Here is a 16358-nt window from a genome sequence, read left to right as displayed (position 1 = left end):
TTAAAAGTGGAAGCCCTGTCTATGTGGACATAAATGGATCAGTGGCCAACTTTTTGACAGAAATGCAGTGATTCAGACAAGGGAAAACAGTCTGAAACTTGGGCTTTTATTTTCAGGTATTTTTTTCATCAGGATCAGTTCTCCAGTTCATCAGTTCACATAGTAGCACCTATAGACACAAAATATGAAAAGCGAGGTAATACAAGTGAAAGCCCAGAAACAGAAGGGAAAATCCCAATCTGTGTATGAGGTAATGTGAGACAGGATGAGCCAGCCAGGTAGAGCAAGGGCTGATGCATGTTGCAGTCTATTTCTCTACAACACGGAGATGAGCAGCCTGCCTGCATGGGCTCAGATAGTATGAGGAAGAGTACACTGGGCTGGAAAAGGTATGCTAAGAAAAAGGAAAAGGAGGAGGAATCTGCTATTCCAGTGCTATTCTGTTTCCATAGAGTTTATGATCTGGGAGAGACTGCCTGAATGACATATTGTAATGTGGCCTCCTGTCCCTAGAGATGCTCTTAAAAATAGATCATTCCATCAGCAAAGTTTTCATAAAAGTGAGCAAACACTGGAATAAATGAACCCAAAAAGCAAGAATGTCAAGATTAGACTCTTCACATCTGGCTGGGGGATTTTTCCCACTTATTCTGTGATAACGCTTGGATATGTGAATTAACTTGCTTTAAAATTGACTTATTGGATATATTTGCAAGATACATTTTTATTTTAATATCTAAAACGTACAAATAGGAATTTTTACACAGAAAATGACCCCTGGGAAATGATATGCTCTCTGCTGCAGGGAAAGAAGACAGAAGACTTCTTTTCAGCTTTGCTTTCACATGTCCTTTTGGTGCTTCTAACATTAGAAACTTTAACGTCAGTTTTTGAGGCAGGTGATATTGTCTGCTGAAGTGTTCTGTTCCTTATACTTCACTTTCATTTTTATTACTTTTGGGGAATATGATTATTTTGCATCCTGTCAATCATCAGTCTTTTCCAAGGGCCCCAAATATTTGATCACTTTTAAACCAACAGGATTATATATTTTGGCTAGCGGACCACTGACCCCTATGCAAAGACATCATGGATGGTTCCCTATAGCCAGCTTCATGGACATATGCTATCTCCCTCCATGCCTGCATGGCTCAAGAGCAGTTTGGACAGAACCCATTTTTAGATGGGGTTCATGACCCATAGCAGCAAGTTGCACCAGAGCTTTTCCAGCACAGGGTGAAATCTTGATCTGACTGGATGGGAAACCTAACTGGGAGAAAAAATTCTCCTTGAAAATCCTAACTGCTCTGCAATGTTGGAAAAAACCCTTATGGGGGAGTGATCCCTTCTGGTGCTTTTCAAAGCCTGTTCTTCAGAGTAGCAGATATATTTATATTGGAGGTGGGTTGCTAAGCACAGTAACTACTATACAGGAGCTAGGCACAACAAACGAGCTCCCCAGGTTTGACTCTGTGCTTGAGTGTAGTTACTTAGGTGTAGATGGCTGCACACTCAATAGTTGTGATAGAATACAAATCCTGATTAGGAAATTATTTAAGTAGCTATTTGTACTGTGAAGATACTCAATGGGAGCTGGCCTTTCCCAGAAGTAATGAAGATGCTGATGAGTTTTATCAGAAAGGAAACCATTCTTGCTGTCTATTGGCACAGGTCAGAACACAGGGTACATCTTTGGTGATAAAGTAGATAATGGGTCATGAAAAAGCCTGACTCAAAGGAGAAAAGGCCATGTCTGGCCTAGTGTGGCCCCACGTTTTAGATTTAGTGCACCTACACAATGTGAACACTCAAAAACTTGTGCCAGCATCAAATTCTTGAATTTGCATGGTTCTGAGATTCTCTGCTATATCCAGGAGGTTGTTTCAACATAGCTTCCTGGAGGGTGGAGCAAATGTGTTCTGCCTCATCCATTCCCCCTCTAACACTGGAGAAAGAGCAGCAGAGGAACTGATGTGCTGCATCTCTCTGAACTTCCAGCTGAAAGTTTCATTTGGGAAAGAAATATGCTAAACAGAAATAGGAGGTAAACCTGAAACATCTCAGTGGATGTTGCTGTTTGCAGCTGAGAGAGCTGGTCTTTGAGAAATACTCTGTTCACTAGCTGGATGCCAATTGCCAAGCGATGCTATCAGTTGATTAAAACATAGCCTGCCAGCTTCCTGCTTGATAAAACTAAGTACAATCTGATTGGGAATTCTCAAGTCCATTACAGAATGACTAGTCCATCACTTAAATCAGTGTATACCATTTCGCCATGAATCATCACCATACTTTGCTAATATATTTGCGGCAGCTAAACCCCAACAAAACCCCTGACAGTTTGTCAAAATGGTCCCTGAATGCCGGATTATGGGGGGTGGGAAATGGCAGGAGCTTCAGGCTGTGAAGGTTTCCTGTTGTTCCCCGCTCAGTTGGGTGAAGGTCATTTCCTTTCCCCTCTCACGCAGAAGAAGCTGAACCCTCAGCCCTTGAAGATATGTCAGTGCGCTCCTAGAAACAACAGCCAGCCCCTGCAAGGAGCCCTCTCGTGCATGGCCATGCTGATGAGGCAACATTACTCCTGAAAAAGAGGTGCTGCTTACTACACTTGCCTCTTTGGAGGTAAATAAGATGATCCCAAGCTGCAGAGAAAAGAAGTGCTGTGAACTATTACAAATCAGTCTTGCACTTCATTTCTTCTGCATGCTGTAACAGAAAAATCCCCAGGGCTGCAGAGCCAGGCGAACATTCCTGCAGAGGAAGGAAGGGGAATAATGCCAATGCATTAAGGATAATCCACTGGTGGGTTGGGATGTTTAAAAAAAGCCCTCTTTTGTTGGCTCTTTGGAGAGTTTTTTATCTGCTGACTTGGAGGTGGGTGCCCAACCCCAGATACCCATCGGTGTTTACACATCAGCTGCGATGTATTCTTGATCATCCCAGTGTGATAGATAGAAGTGTTACTCGATGAATTGCTGTGGGACACTTACTAGCTAAATAACAACACAGATATACCAGAACAAGTCAGCCTCAGCAGAAACATTAAGTCTTCATGCCTTAACACAGATAAGATCTAATGGAGGCGAATAAACCAATGCAAAAAGAAAGTTATCAAATGCAATAAAATTTAGAGGCCATTTATTACTTATCACCTAAGCAGAAGATCATAATGAAATGGAGAGGTCAGAAAGATGTTAAGTCCTAATCATAAGAATTCTCAGATAATGCTTTGATAGCTAGTGCTATCCTCCAACTCCACCATTCCCCATCTGTGTCCTTTCCTCTTCTTTCTCCTCCACACTTCTCCCTTGGTTCTCCCTTTTACTTTTTTTTTTTTTGTTGTTGTTGTTGTTGCAATTAAATGTAGCAATATCTAAGAGAAAAATGTACAGATAATATAACACGTCTGTGTAAAATGTCAATACAAATTTTTATCCAGCATAAAGTCAGTGTAACTCCATCTATGGTCTCAACACATTTTATTTACAAGAAAATGCATAAGCAGAAGACAAACATCTATTGTTTGCACAGTTTCAAAAACATAAACTAAAAACATAAGTGTAGGCTGTGTTCCCCTTAAACTGTTGAGAGTCTGGGAAGTCTCTCCCAAAGTGCGACTGACTTGGAATAGGTGCAATGAAGCAGAGATTCACAGGCACAGTTTCTTCATTTAAACTAACACAAAATGAGAGGACAAAGAGGCTCCCAAAATTCTGCCTTTGTGGTTCAAATTTGAATATATGGTTTTTAAAGCTGCCCAGGCAACTGAAATTAAGCCTCATGTAATTAAGTTCCAGTAATTTGAGCAGAAAGTAGTCCTGGGAAAGTTAACAGGCTGAAAAAATTACAGCAGAGCAGGTATATAGTATTTTTTGTGCTGTTCCTATCACATCAGAGGTCCACAAAGAGGGAATTTAGGGTAAGTCAAGAGTTTTCAGTCTCTGGTGTGCAGACCCCAAAGGTCCATATACTAAACCAAACAGAGCAGCCGGCTGGACGGTGTGCTCCCCCACTGAACATCTCTTCAAGCTTCCTGTACAGGATCGTGATACTGCCCCAAAGTCTCCATCCTCAGGAATGCTGCCTTCATCTTCTGAAACGAATGTGGCATTGCTCCTGTTCCTCACACCCACCAGCAGTCCTGGCTTACCTCCTGCTTCTGAAGAAACTTTTGGCCTCCTTATGATTCAGATTTATAAGCAGTGTGATCTCCTCTGCATCCAGGTGTCACCACTCCAGGTCTTCTGGGAGACTAAGGTTGGAAATTGGAAAAGGGATGACAAAAAGTGATGAAAGCAGAAGAAGAAAATGACAGCAGCAAGGAGGAACAGCCACAGAAGATGGGGCAGTTAATGAACAGAAAGGATAATGAACCAGAAGTCTTGGTGAAAGAAAGAGGAGCAGGAGTCACAAGACTGCCAGTCACTACGAAAAAAGGGTGTCACATAAAGCATTTAACCTTTTCTATAGCACAACTCCACTTGAGGCTGGGCAGTTTGATAGCAATCCTCTTGCAAAGCAGGGTTACATACACCCTGAAGGACTTTGTGGTGGTGTGCCTGACCCCTTGGATCAGAGCTGAATGCTCCAAGCCCTGGCTTGCTTTTGGAGAGAGCTCTACAGTGGGTCTTCTCTGGAAGGAATCTGTGCACACTGAAGCTGCTCTGCAGCTGCACAAGTGACCAGCAAATGGAGACAATCAGGGGCTTACTGCAAAACCAACCCAGGCTCCAAACTGAGACACTGGAATAGAACTGAAGTGCAACCCAAGAGAAGCAAGGCTATTATAGTCACCTTAAATTTACTAAATATAACCTGGGGAAAAACTGTAGAGGATTTGCTATAAATTAGAAACGTTGAAAAACAACAGATTTCTTTTTCTTTTTTTTTAACACTCTGCTGGTTTACTAAGTCATATTGTACCTTCAACATTTCCACAAAACTTCAGTTAACATCAATCAGATCTCTATTTAACAAACAGTGAAACACACAGGTTGACCAATGATGACTAAATTACTCAGGAGGAACTACAATTGATAAGACAAAGATTTATGGACCTATTGTTTTCTAGGTTCTCCTAAATAATCCTAATTGGTGTTAATCATCCACCCTCTGCTTTGTGTTATCACCAAGCAAAGTACACTTCCTAAAGTAGCTATTTAGGGGCATCATCCTTCTGAAAGTCAAGACAGCTATTGACTTCAACAGGATCTGTATTAAGGCACCAGGACAGAGGAAAGCAACTGGAATATGAGCAAAACACATCACACTGCCTTTCCATGTTTGCATCGAAAAGTTTCTTTTCAATATGCTTACAGTAAATCCAGCAAGTTACAGTAATCCCTTCCTCGTGAGCTTCTTGCAGTGACTTTTCAGTCTTTCTACCAGCTCCAAAATGCACCATGAAGGATCTAAATTTGCTGATGCTATTGTGGCAGTTTGCAGCTCCTGCCTCTGCCCCCTTGCAACGAGCCAATGGTGCTATACCTGAGAAAGACTATTGTAGAACAGCAGACACCTGTATCAGGACTTGGTGTGTTTCTGCCTCTGATTTTATTGTTATTCCTGAAAAGGCACTTTGATATTCCAGTGCTTCACCATTTGTCAGGCTGTACCCTTGTCAGAAGGGAACTATGGAACTCGAGACCTCCTTGCTTGCCGATTTTAGGTGTAAGTTTGGTGGGTTCAGTTTAGCATACAGATGAGCTTGACTGACCTTAACAGGTCTGCACTTTAAATAGCACTTAAATAGCATTCTAGAGGATACAGTCGCACGCTGCTTGCTTATGGAACCTACAAGGAAACCAGACAGCTTTTCAATTCCTGCATCAAAGAGGAGATTTACACATAAAAGGGTGAATTATTTTGATTTGTAGTTTTCAAGACGTTATGCATTCTTCAACATAAATGTTCCCTTGTCTGTGGTTTCTGATAGTTCATATCAGGTTCAGTGGTCTAGATTTTCAGAAGCGGCAATTTTAGAGACCAATATTTCTCGGTGCCCACCAAAGGTGCCTTAGACCAGATATTGCTAAGATACTGTGTATCTTTGGAAAATTGGGCCATTCTAGCATCTTTCAAACTAGATACCCCAAAGTGACAGCATGTAAAACCATCGGAGGTGGGTTTGCCAGAGGAACAAAGCTCTTTCCTCACCACACTGTCCTTTCCACTGTGCTGTTCACAGCAGTCCTCACAGCATCATCTTCCATCACCATTAAAGGTCCCTGCGGAGTCAACATTACCAGTCCTTTTTGACATTCTCAACCACCGAACATCCTACATAACCTATAAAAAGAGCTCATTTCCTTAGCTATTTCATCTTTTAAACAGCTATCAGAGAAAAGTCTTCTAAGGCCTGAATCTAGATAGCTAAAATCTAGCTATATGGTATTTGAGGGAGTGGAGGGGAGAAACCCTATCCCATTATCTGCATTATCCCGTTACCCTTGGATGCCTTCCATGTACTTGGAAGAGCAATGCCCCATTCTTAAGGCTTCACATTGCAGCCACTGCCTTTTTGGCAGAAGAAGGGTGGATGTGGCTCCCTTCAAAGTCAATCAATGTCACGTCTTTAATCAATCTAGAAGGTCACCACTGTACTTCCACCAAAAAGAGCTGGGTACGATTCTCGCTGAGTCCTAGATGTTTATGGGGGACTCAGGTTGCAATAGATGTTGGAAATAGTCTTTTCTGGTCCTAACCTCAGCACATCTTCTATTCTTGGGCTCTTTGTAAGAGTTTAGGATCAAATAAGAATTATATCGAGGACTCTGAAGTGATGCAGAAGTACGCATAATAAAACCCCAAATTACACAAAACTGACTTAGTTTTATGTTTTGTCATGGTTTTGAACACAACCAATTTTGCTGAAGGGTTCAGAAAGCTCAAGGAGTTTTTGTGTACAGTCAGGTCACATTTTAAGCAAGCTTACAATTAATTTGATTTTCACATCATAATCATCTATGAAATTTCATTGTTCAGCTGAGACGTATGTTAGTGGTCAGAAAACAGAAATTTATTTCATTTCAAGGAACTGTGATTAAGAGGGAGGGTCAGAGAAAGGCATGTGTGAAAACCATTCCAACTTGACATCAGGACCCCCTATATAAATAAATTTATCAATACAAACCACTGAATTTGTTAAGACAGAAAATTCTTCCCTCAAGCTGGAGTCATTTCATTACTGCTCTGGCACAACTGGAGCTGGATCCAAAGCCCAGTAAAGTCAAGGGTAGAATTTCCATTGATTTCTGAGAAGTCTGGATTGGATCCTAGATCACATTGTCACACTGCAGCAAAACCTAGCCGTGTTGCAATGTATCTACCTCCTCTCTAAAGTCTCAGCTCTAGGCATTCAAATTCACTGCAGGTACAATCTAGGTTATTCCAGCATTTGCTTTGTGCAGTGTTAAATAAATACAGTTTTATTAAAATCAGCAATGCTGAATACCTCTCCTCATTAGTAAATTAGGCCAACTAATGAACACATTTTCTTAAGAGGATTTGTCTGTTTAAATCAAAACCAAGTGTCAAAAATCCTTATTCTATCAATAAGACTGGTGCCCTCCTGCACCATCTGTGCTAGACAAATGGAAAAAGTGAATGAGGACCTCACAATACTTTTTGATGAGGTACTTTAGGTTTCTTTTACAGCCAAACACAATTCAACATAATCTGGCTAGGTAACGGATCAGAAGCTTCTCTGTACACAAAAAAGAAAGAACGAAGGGAAGAATGAAAGGAAAAAGGAACGCAGGAAAGAAGAGAGGAAGGAAGGAAGAAAGGAGAGGAGGAAGACCCTGTGTTTCATTTGCTAATACTTCATGTTGACAAGTCACAAAAACACAAAAACCTTCCTTAACCTCTTGCCTCCTCTTGACAAAATCATTCACCTACAAATTAAAATAATCTCCAGATATTGCCAGAACTATTTTCTTAAGTAGTTCTGTAATGTAAATTGTTGTGTACACTAAGAAATTACGGTAAAAATAAGACATGGAGTTGGTGTTGTTTTTTTTCCCTCTGCGAATCAAGCCAGAAGTTTATATCTGAGAGGAATTTCTGGGAAGGACAAATGATCCTCCAGAGCTGGTACTAGAGTAGTGCCCTAAACAAACCTATAGAAGGAGCATAGTGAGCCAATAATTTATTGCATGCTATGCAACTCTCAATACTGTGCATCATGTTATAAGAACCAGCAAAAGGGAGAGCCAGTAATCATACAGCCTCCTCCTCCTCTTGTGTTTCTGGATATTACTTACTCTGGATATGACTGCATGACACTGAAACGGAGCTGCAGCCACCCTGAGCTGCAGAACTGGCAAATGATCATAGTGCTGCAACATTTCATCTTGTACTTAAAGCTGCACCATCTCCCCCTACATAAAAAAGAATTTAGAATCTATATTTGGATTCTCTGAAGCCTCGCTCAAATACAAAATGTCATCTGTGCTGGATGCGTTATTGCTCTATTTGCACAAAAAGGATTTTCAAGAATGTTTCCTTCAGTAGGTGGAATCCTGGATCTTCCAAAATCAATGGTAAATCTCCCCTTGGATTGCAAAGGGGCAGAATTTCACCTATGCCATTTTTAACGCCTTAGGGGCTAAGTACGGATAGCAAATTCTGCACACATAAAAATATTTATAAGAAAATCTTGGTCCTAAAGAACTACAATTAATCGAAGGAGGAGCAGAAACATGTAATGTAACCAGTATTGCACCAATCAATACAGATCAACATGAGTCTGATCCTAACTGGGTTGTATTTGCAAGTAGCTGTGCTTTTTTGCAATTTAAAATTCATTTGGGCTCTTGTAATGACTAGTGGGATACTTGCAGTTCTGCCCATATTCCTCCTAATTTCTCCAGTTGAAGAATACAAAAAAATTCCTTCAACTAAGAATTAGTCTTCAAATGTGTTTTGTGAGTTATTTACAATAAATAATCATGAAAAAAAATAAATACCTGCAGATTACTTGTGCTCAACTTCCACCCCCCCACCCCCTCCAAAAGGCTAAATCAGTGAAATAAATTAATTGCCATGAATTATTCAGCTTTACCTGTGGCAATGAAAAATAGCAAGAGCATTAGGTTTCTTCATTGTGTACTAAGCTTCTAATTTATAGAGAATGCATATTAATAAAACACAGGATATTCATCAATATTCAAGTCACTGGCTCCCTGGCTATTTAATCTAAAATTACCAGCCAGCTCAAAACTCTTACTAGTTAATCATGCAATCTAAGCCATTCTGATATTGATGGTTAACATTAATTGCCCAACTGCCATTTATAAAATTATCTCCTATGCTTAGCAGAGAATCCTTTGACAAGTTTAACCTCACAGACAAGCTGAAGAAAGCCATCTCATCTGGGCTGCTCTTCAACCCAAAATGTTTGTTTGTTTCCCTTGAAGACAATCCTTTCTCCCATTGTGGTTTTGCATTTTGACCATCATCAGTACAAAACGTTCCTCATTATGATGATCTTTGGTAAGTCTCCCTACTTCTGCAGAGGTACTGCAGATGGTGAGAAGAACCAGCTGGTTTTCATTCCACTGTGAAGAATATGTCCTTTACAATGGAAGCAGAAGTGTTCAGATCAGGTAAGCCGAAACAATGATCAGTCTCAGTTGCCAGACATGAACTCCAGTAAAAGCCACGGGCAGTGGCTTTCTCCCCCAAAATCTGACTTCATGCTCCCAAGCATATAGCTGGTATACAGCAGTGATGCCTTCCGATACAGTGAGCTTACGTTGTATGACTTGCCCTGCGCACATTGAGGTATCTGGGGAATGCTTCTATGTAATACAACTTGGCCAAATTTTAGGTTCAAACTCCCAACATTTAACACACCAGTAAGAGGTGTGGATGAAGGGGATGTCAGGAACAGGTTCCTAAAGCAGTATACCATAATGCCAAAAATGAGCAAGTTTTTATATCTATCAGCTATAATTTTTCTTCATTATTCCACCTCTCTTAACTTAATCAGACTAAAACAAGCAAACAAAAAAAATAAAAAGCCCCAAACAAATTTAAAACATTCTGTCACTCTAACCAAAAACATTAAAACCCTGGAAGTTTAGGGTAAATCAGCAAATCTGCAAATAAATCACTGTCTTCACTGAAGCACAAAACTTTAAAATACAAACATACAGAGTCATGCAAATGTTACTGCATACTAAATAAATTATTCTTAAAAAACACATTCTCGACCACCTTCAAATGATTTTGCCCTTATTTCATGTAAGATGAAACATAACAAACAAAGAAAAACTTTGAAAAAAAAATTTTTTTTAATAAAGAACATATTTTTGTTTGTATATAGAGACCTTCCCTGGAACAGAGAGAGAATTTTTCTGAATTTTAAAATTTTGTTCCTCTGGAACTCAGGTACTACCAATAAATCAGTAATTGTATCTTCTCATTATCTGACGGCTGCTACTTAGCAGTGACTGCTCAGATATGGCACGTGATATTTCTTCTACTCCTGATTGCTCTGGTGCAAAAGCACCCTCCTGGCCTTGAGACTTATGTAAAGGATCCCATCCATCACAGCCATGTCAATAAGAACTTGAACCTGAATGTTTGCAGAAAGCAAACACTAAGAGTTCAATAGCAGAGTCTACCTCAATTCATTTCAAAATTCGAGTAAATATTTGTGAACAATGTTTTGTAGCATTCGTACAGGTCCCATTGGCGATTAAACTCTGCTTCAAAACACACTGAGGCTCTCAGTGAATCCTGAGCTGCCGAGAGGTAACAACATGCTGACAGCAAGGAGCAAACAATGACTGCAGAGTGAAACACAGCCTCAGAACAAGCAAAGACTAAATAAACTCTCAGCATGCCTCAGTAATTCTTTGTGGCATAAAAAAGTGGCTTAAGCCTTGTCTGAACTGAGTTTTTACCCAAGTTAGAAAACCATGTTTAAATTAAGTTTAAAAACCATTCTTCTTAAGAGCACTTCTACAATGCTTTGGCTGGACAGTGTGTTTTTCTAACCGATGTTTACATAGTTTGACCCATTTTCACTTCTTTGCTTTAACTGAGACTATTAATTAAGCTATTTAAAAATTAAATTGAGTATATGCCTCCTTTGGACTGGATCTCAGGCTTCATTTAATTGTTGGTTCTTGTGCTGAGTTTGGCTGTGCGGGTGTGTGAATCTGTCTCCATTTGGAAATGCACCCAAAATTACAAATCTATTTCATACAGGCTAAAAGATTGAGTAAAATGCCAAAGACATGCCCTGCTTTAATTGTTTTAATAGTTTGGAATATATCCCCATGATATTAAAAGTTACATCTGAAACAAACATGGCAACATGAGCCCAGTGTAACTCACTGTTGAAAACAAGTGTTCATCTTTAAATGGTCAAGCTGGTGTTAGAGGCATAAAACAAAGTTTGATTTTGTGAGCTTGAAAACATTCACACAGTGCATTTCTTGTGCTTTATATGCCACAATCACACTGGACTTTCAAGTGGAAAAGGTGCTTAGAAATTACTGAAAATGGGTCATCTCTATTTTTCTATTTGCAACTAATATAATACAAGGCTTTCCATCGCAGAGAGGCCCAATGTGCATACTGAAGTCTGATTTAGATTTTCCCGTTGAATGGCTTTTCTGCACAGAAATCTCATGAAGACACACTGATCCTTTAAACTCCAGTGTTGATGCTGAAATTATGCTGTGTGTCAAAATTACGTCAAACAACTGCACTTATTTCCACCAGAAAAATTTGATTATTTCACTCTCGTTTACATTACATTTTTTTACCCACTATAATGCTGACTTGGAAATTCCCTTGGATCTGGACACCTCCTAGTAGACTTTTTCAGTAGAAAGAAAGCTTTCATTATATTTCATAATTTTTTTTGCTCCTTGGCTTGAATGTTATAATTGGATTGGAGAGATATTTATTGCGAACTTCATGTTTTGCCAGGCTCCATGAGCAGTATCTTTTAATTTCTCTCTTTTCAATGAACCTTTTGACTTGATAAAAGTGGCTCTAAGGTATTTTTACAAAAGAGGCCAACAGAACCAGTTCGTTTTAAACCCCTCACTTTAAAGTATCTCGTTTCCTTATTATTTCTTTATAGAGGCACTATCCTGCAATGTCATAAAGAATGCCATAGTTGACTTCAGTGGAATTAGTATCACTCCCTACTGTAATTAACTGTTCTATATTTCAAAAAATTAGAGGTCATTTTCTTCTTTTCTTTTTTTTTTTTTTTTTCATCTGAGAAAAGAAAACATTTTTTTAAAAAGACTTTCAAAGGTGACTGCTGGTAGAATACTAAAAATAAGTTGCCTGCACCCCAGTTGCTACAATTTATGCCTCTAATGAAATTTTCTCTTCTCATTTGCTGCAAATTTTTAATGTGAGCTTTTACAGCCATTGATTCAGTATCTTTAATCCTATGCCAATATTAGATGGAAATGGAACTAACTAGGGAAAATCCATCTGGTTATAAAGCACGCTGTCTATAAAGTTGTTCAGTTCATCCAAACCTATTTTCTTTTTCCCAGTGGGTTGGATAGGATAAAATTATATTTTGAAATACTGTTAATACTATTCAGAGATGAATACACTTGTAATTAATAATAAGTTTAAAATATTATGACGCCTCTGGAGAAATCAAAGGATCCAGTGTCAATCACCCTGGCTATGAGGGATAGGCTAGATCCCACAGCGCCAGGTTCTGATGCTCTTAATTATGTTCAGTCGCAAAACTTACTCTCCAAACCCAGCAGGTGAAATTCAGCCCCAGCCCAAACCAGGGAGGGAGCACATAATTTCCAACTACTCATTTAGACAGCATCTGGCAGGGTTTGTGTGAGCAAAGGTCTGGGAGCCAGTCTCACAGGGAGAAAATAGCTGAGCGCCCACACCCCAGGTCATGGCCTCTCCGTCCTTCCCTTTGTGGAGGGCTCGCCGCAGGAATTGTGGTTGCTGCTTTGTATAGAAGGCTGTGCTGGTTCACCAGGATCTGTTGGGCTCCCTCCCCTGCCCCGAGCTCCTCTCCCTGGCCCCATAACCACTCCAGAACAGACAGTTTTTGTCCCTATGGTCTATTTATAAAACCTCACTTTCAAAAACGTGTTTCAGTCAGTGTGGGTCAGATTCACAACCCCAATTACAGCAGCCAAGCTGCATGGCAGGAAGGCGCAGCACCCAAAAGAAATGGTCCAGGGCCAGTAACAACTTGACCCTGAGCAGCTCTAGCAGAGCAGCATGTCTGACCATGCCCTATGAGCAGGGGAAAAACATACACTTTTTCCTCATGATCATCATGTCAATGCTAAAAATTTAAAGCACTTCAACCCTGCAAAGATCTCAACTGGGCCCAGTGGACAGTCCCTTTAAAATCCACAGGTCTATAAGGCAGAATGAAATCCCGCACCCACTGAAGTGAATGGAAAAACTGTCTTGCCCTGTGGGGTGCCAGGACTTGCTTCCCAAGGCAGGAAAGTTAAGGACATGTGCAAGACGTTGGCAGGACAAGGGACCTATTTTTGGATGCTGTCTATGCTAGGTATTTCTACTGATACTCTTAACACTGTCCCAGAAGACATGGGAGTCATTCATGCATTTATTAATCATGAAACAAAAAAGGAAGATGACCCAAATTCCCTGGATGAAGAACAGGAGCAAAGGTGGGTCTGTCTGCCCAGGGCTGCTCCCGCATACAGGGTATGGTTGGGACACAGGTATGCCATGCAGCCCACATCAGCAGGGCAGACCCTGAAAACCTACTCTGCTTTTATCCACGTATTTGTCTTCATACCCTCTGCACATGCAGTAGCAGATGAACCCCAACCAAACACCCACCCGGGGTTCTGCAGCTGCCATGCATAGATGAGCACCTGTACATCCTTGTGGGAAAACAATGTGCATTCCCACAGCATGATGCCACTGAGAACTGACTTGTGTGCTTCCCACCCTGTTTACTTCTCATTACACACAATTCCATAGCCAGGATGCAGAAGAAGGTCCTGACAGGAAAAGACTGGTTAGTTCACACACTTCAAGGGCTCTATCCAGCAGCACATGCCAGCCTCCTATAGAAAAAGCTCACTGCCACTTTCTACAACAGATTAAAATGTTCCCTTTGCACTGGCCAGCATGATCTGGAAGCAGCAGAGTGGTGAGGAGACTGCATGGCTATGGACATGACTCAGCACATGAAGTACCCCAGCCCTGCACAGCCATGCTCACTACCTAGTCTGGGCACGGTGGAGCTTTACAAGCTATGTGCATGTGCACCTTCTCTCCTCCATGTAGTCTATATCTGGCACAGGGAAGGCGTGCAATCTCATGGCAGTGTGAGAAAAAGTCTCTATTTATTCTGTCTGCAACAGCATTGTGTGCAATAAAACCTTCTCAGATCCCATGCATGATCATAGGAGACATCATTTGGGGTGCTGACAGATGAGCCCTGGTGGGTGCCCCATGCTGTGTGTGGGTGGGTTACCCCTAGACTGCAGCCAGCAGAAGGAGGCATGCTTTCACATCCACCATTCCAGAGCAAAGTCCAGCATCCTAATACTGCCCATGAGAAGTCAGTGCTGAATTTCAGTGGGCTGAAGGTGCGGGCACATGCTCCCTTCTGCTGACTCGGCCGAGCTCCGGGGCCCCTCAGGGCTGGCGGCGGCAGGGGCACTTCTGTCAGCACTCTGCGGAAACAAGCTAATTGACATATGCTTACAGGCTGTTAAACATAACACAGTCATGTTTAAAAATACACCAGCTAGTTGGATCAAATGCACTTTTAAACATGCCTGCTTTTTTTTTTTCTGAAGAGGAAGAGGTTTTGGTTAATATGTGCTAGTAAAAACATTTTTGAAAGCAGTAGAGACACAGGGGATGTGAGAGTTACTGCAAGTGTCCTTTAGTCAAGTGTAGTCTTCAGGGAAAGTTGACTTAAAAAACAGGTTTTCCGTGATACTGCTAATTTGTTTACGTTGTCCAGTTCAGACGATTTCAACAGGAACACACAGCAAAATGTTTATGCGCGGCATAATACCCATGTAATCCATCCACAATGTTTGTAAATTCAGCCCTAAGGCACTACTGCAATAAACACCACCATCATGTAATACGATAATAAGAACTCCTCAAAAGCATTACAACTCTTCCTGTCAATACAGGTATCCCTTTAATGACATGCTAAAACTGAGAGTAGAAGCAGAACCAAGATGTAGTTTTTTGTGTCTTTAGTGATAGTTGTAATATACGTTCAAGGAGAGGACTACTCCATTCAACTGAAAGGAAGGCAGTCTCTGATTCTGTCCCAAGTTTCTTTTCTTTCTATAAAAATTGCAACTGCTGGAAAACACATAAACCTTTTCTCTTTGCATGCTCTTCTGCTGCTGGCTGGTCCTCCAGGTCTATTCAGCCTAAGAATTCACCTACAATAGCTTTTTACTTCTAGTTTGAAGCCAGAATCCTCAATGATACAATCATTTCCAGCAAAGCTGTTCACACCATCACAGGGCAGCAAGTGCACTTTTGGCTGGTGGATGAAATAGCAAGTGCAAGATAACACTAAAAGACAAAAGACTTTGCTTCCATGCAAATGTAACATGGGACAGCAAATGGAAAATGGAATAGCAAAATCTAGGTCAGTGAAAAGCTTCAGTATGAAGAGACAATGAGCAGAATTGCCTCTAAATATAACAAATACTTAGTCAGGTTTTTACCAAAAAGCATTGAGGGTTCTTTAAACAATATTGACAGAGCCTGATTTGTAAATCTGCATGCCCAAATACCATTGTGCAAAATGAAGTTGAGATTCAAAAATGAAACCATACATCAAATGCCTGGCAATGAATGTATGTGAATATATGTTGCGATCACCATTTATCTGTGCCTGAATAAGCGTAACTGCAGTTGCACAAGGAGTTTTCAATCAAGCTTTGGGGATGAAGTGCAGAACAGAGAGCCATCACTGTGCTGAAATCATGGGGGCTATGAAGAATTTGTGCAGACACTGCTAAGACCTGTTAGAACAAATGAGGCTTTTTGAGGTTTACTTCGTGTTTGTGTGCAGAGTTTAAAGCACAGGAGAAATTAAGACAAAGATGACTGTGGAGAAGAAAGGAACCTGAGGGTCACTTCAAAGCAAGCCTGTCGCTACTGAGCTGCCTGGGACCAGATCTAAGCACTGTTGCCAAATGCAACAGCAGCCTCAGAGCTCAGGGTGCCAGTTGCAGGGCTTGACCCCCGGCTAATGGGCACATCTTACAGAGCTTGGTCTGAGATTTGCTGCAACCCAATGCAATGCCCTCATACAGCAAGATGTGGAAGGCGAAGAAAGGCTGACATTGGAACTTACAGCAGGTTCAACA

The 16358-nt window shown here is 40.9% G+C and overlaps 1 protein-coding gene across 1 annotated transcript in view; it reads right to left on the bottom strand.

Annotated features, from left to right (window-relative positions):
- Positions 1–3462: 3462 nt before the first annotated feature.
- The window catches only part of MAF (MAF bZIP transcription factor), a 60490-nt gene continuing 47594 nt past the window's right edge, over positions 3463–16358 (bottom strand). The window contains exon 3 of the mRNA XM_061362154.1: positions 3463–4252. The gene's annotated coding sequence lies outside the window, so the exon portion shown is untranslated. The remainder of the gene's footprint in view (positions 4253–16358) is intronic.

Source organism: Neopsephotus bourkii, unplaced genomic scaffold (genome assembly GCF_033783945.1).
Source record: "Neopsephotus bourkii isolate Nb327-2 ecotype Australia unplaced genomic scaffold, CSIRO-AGI_Nbou_v1 NB_1082, whole genome shotgun sequence".
Classification (NCBI taxonomy): domain Eukaryota; kingdom Metazoa; phylum Chordata; class Aves; order Psittaciformes; family Psittacidae; genus Neopsephotus; species Neopsephotus bourkii.
The sequence above is the reverse complement of the archived record's forward strand: the minus strand, read 5'-3'. Positions and strand labels throughout refer to the sequence as shown.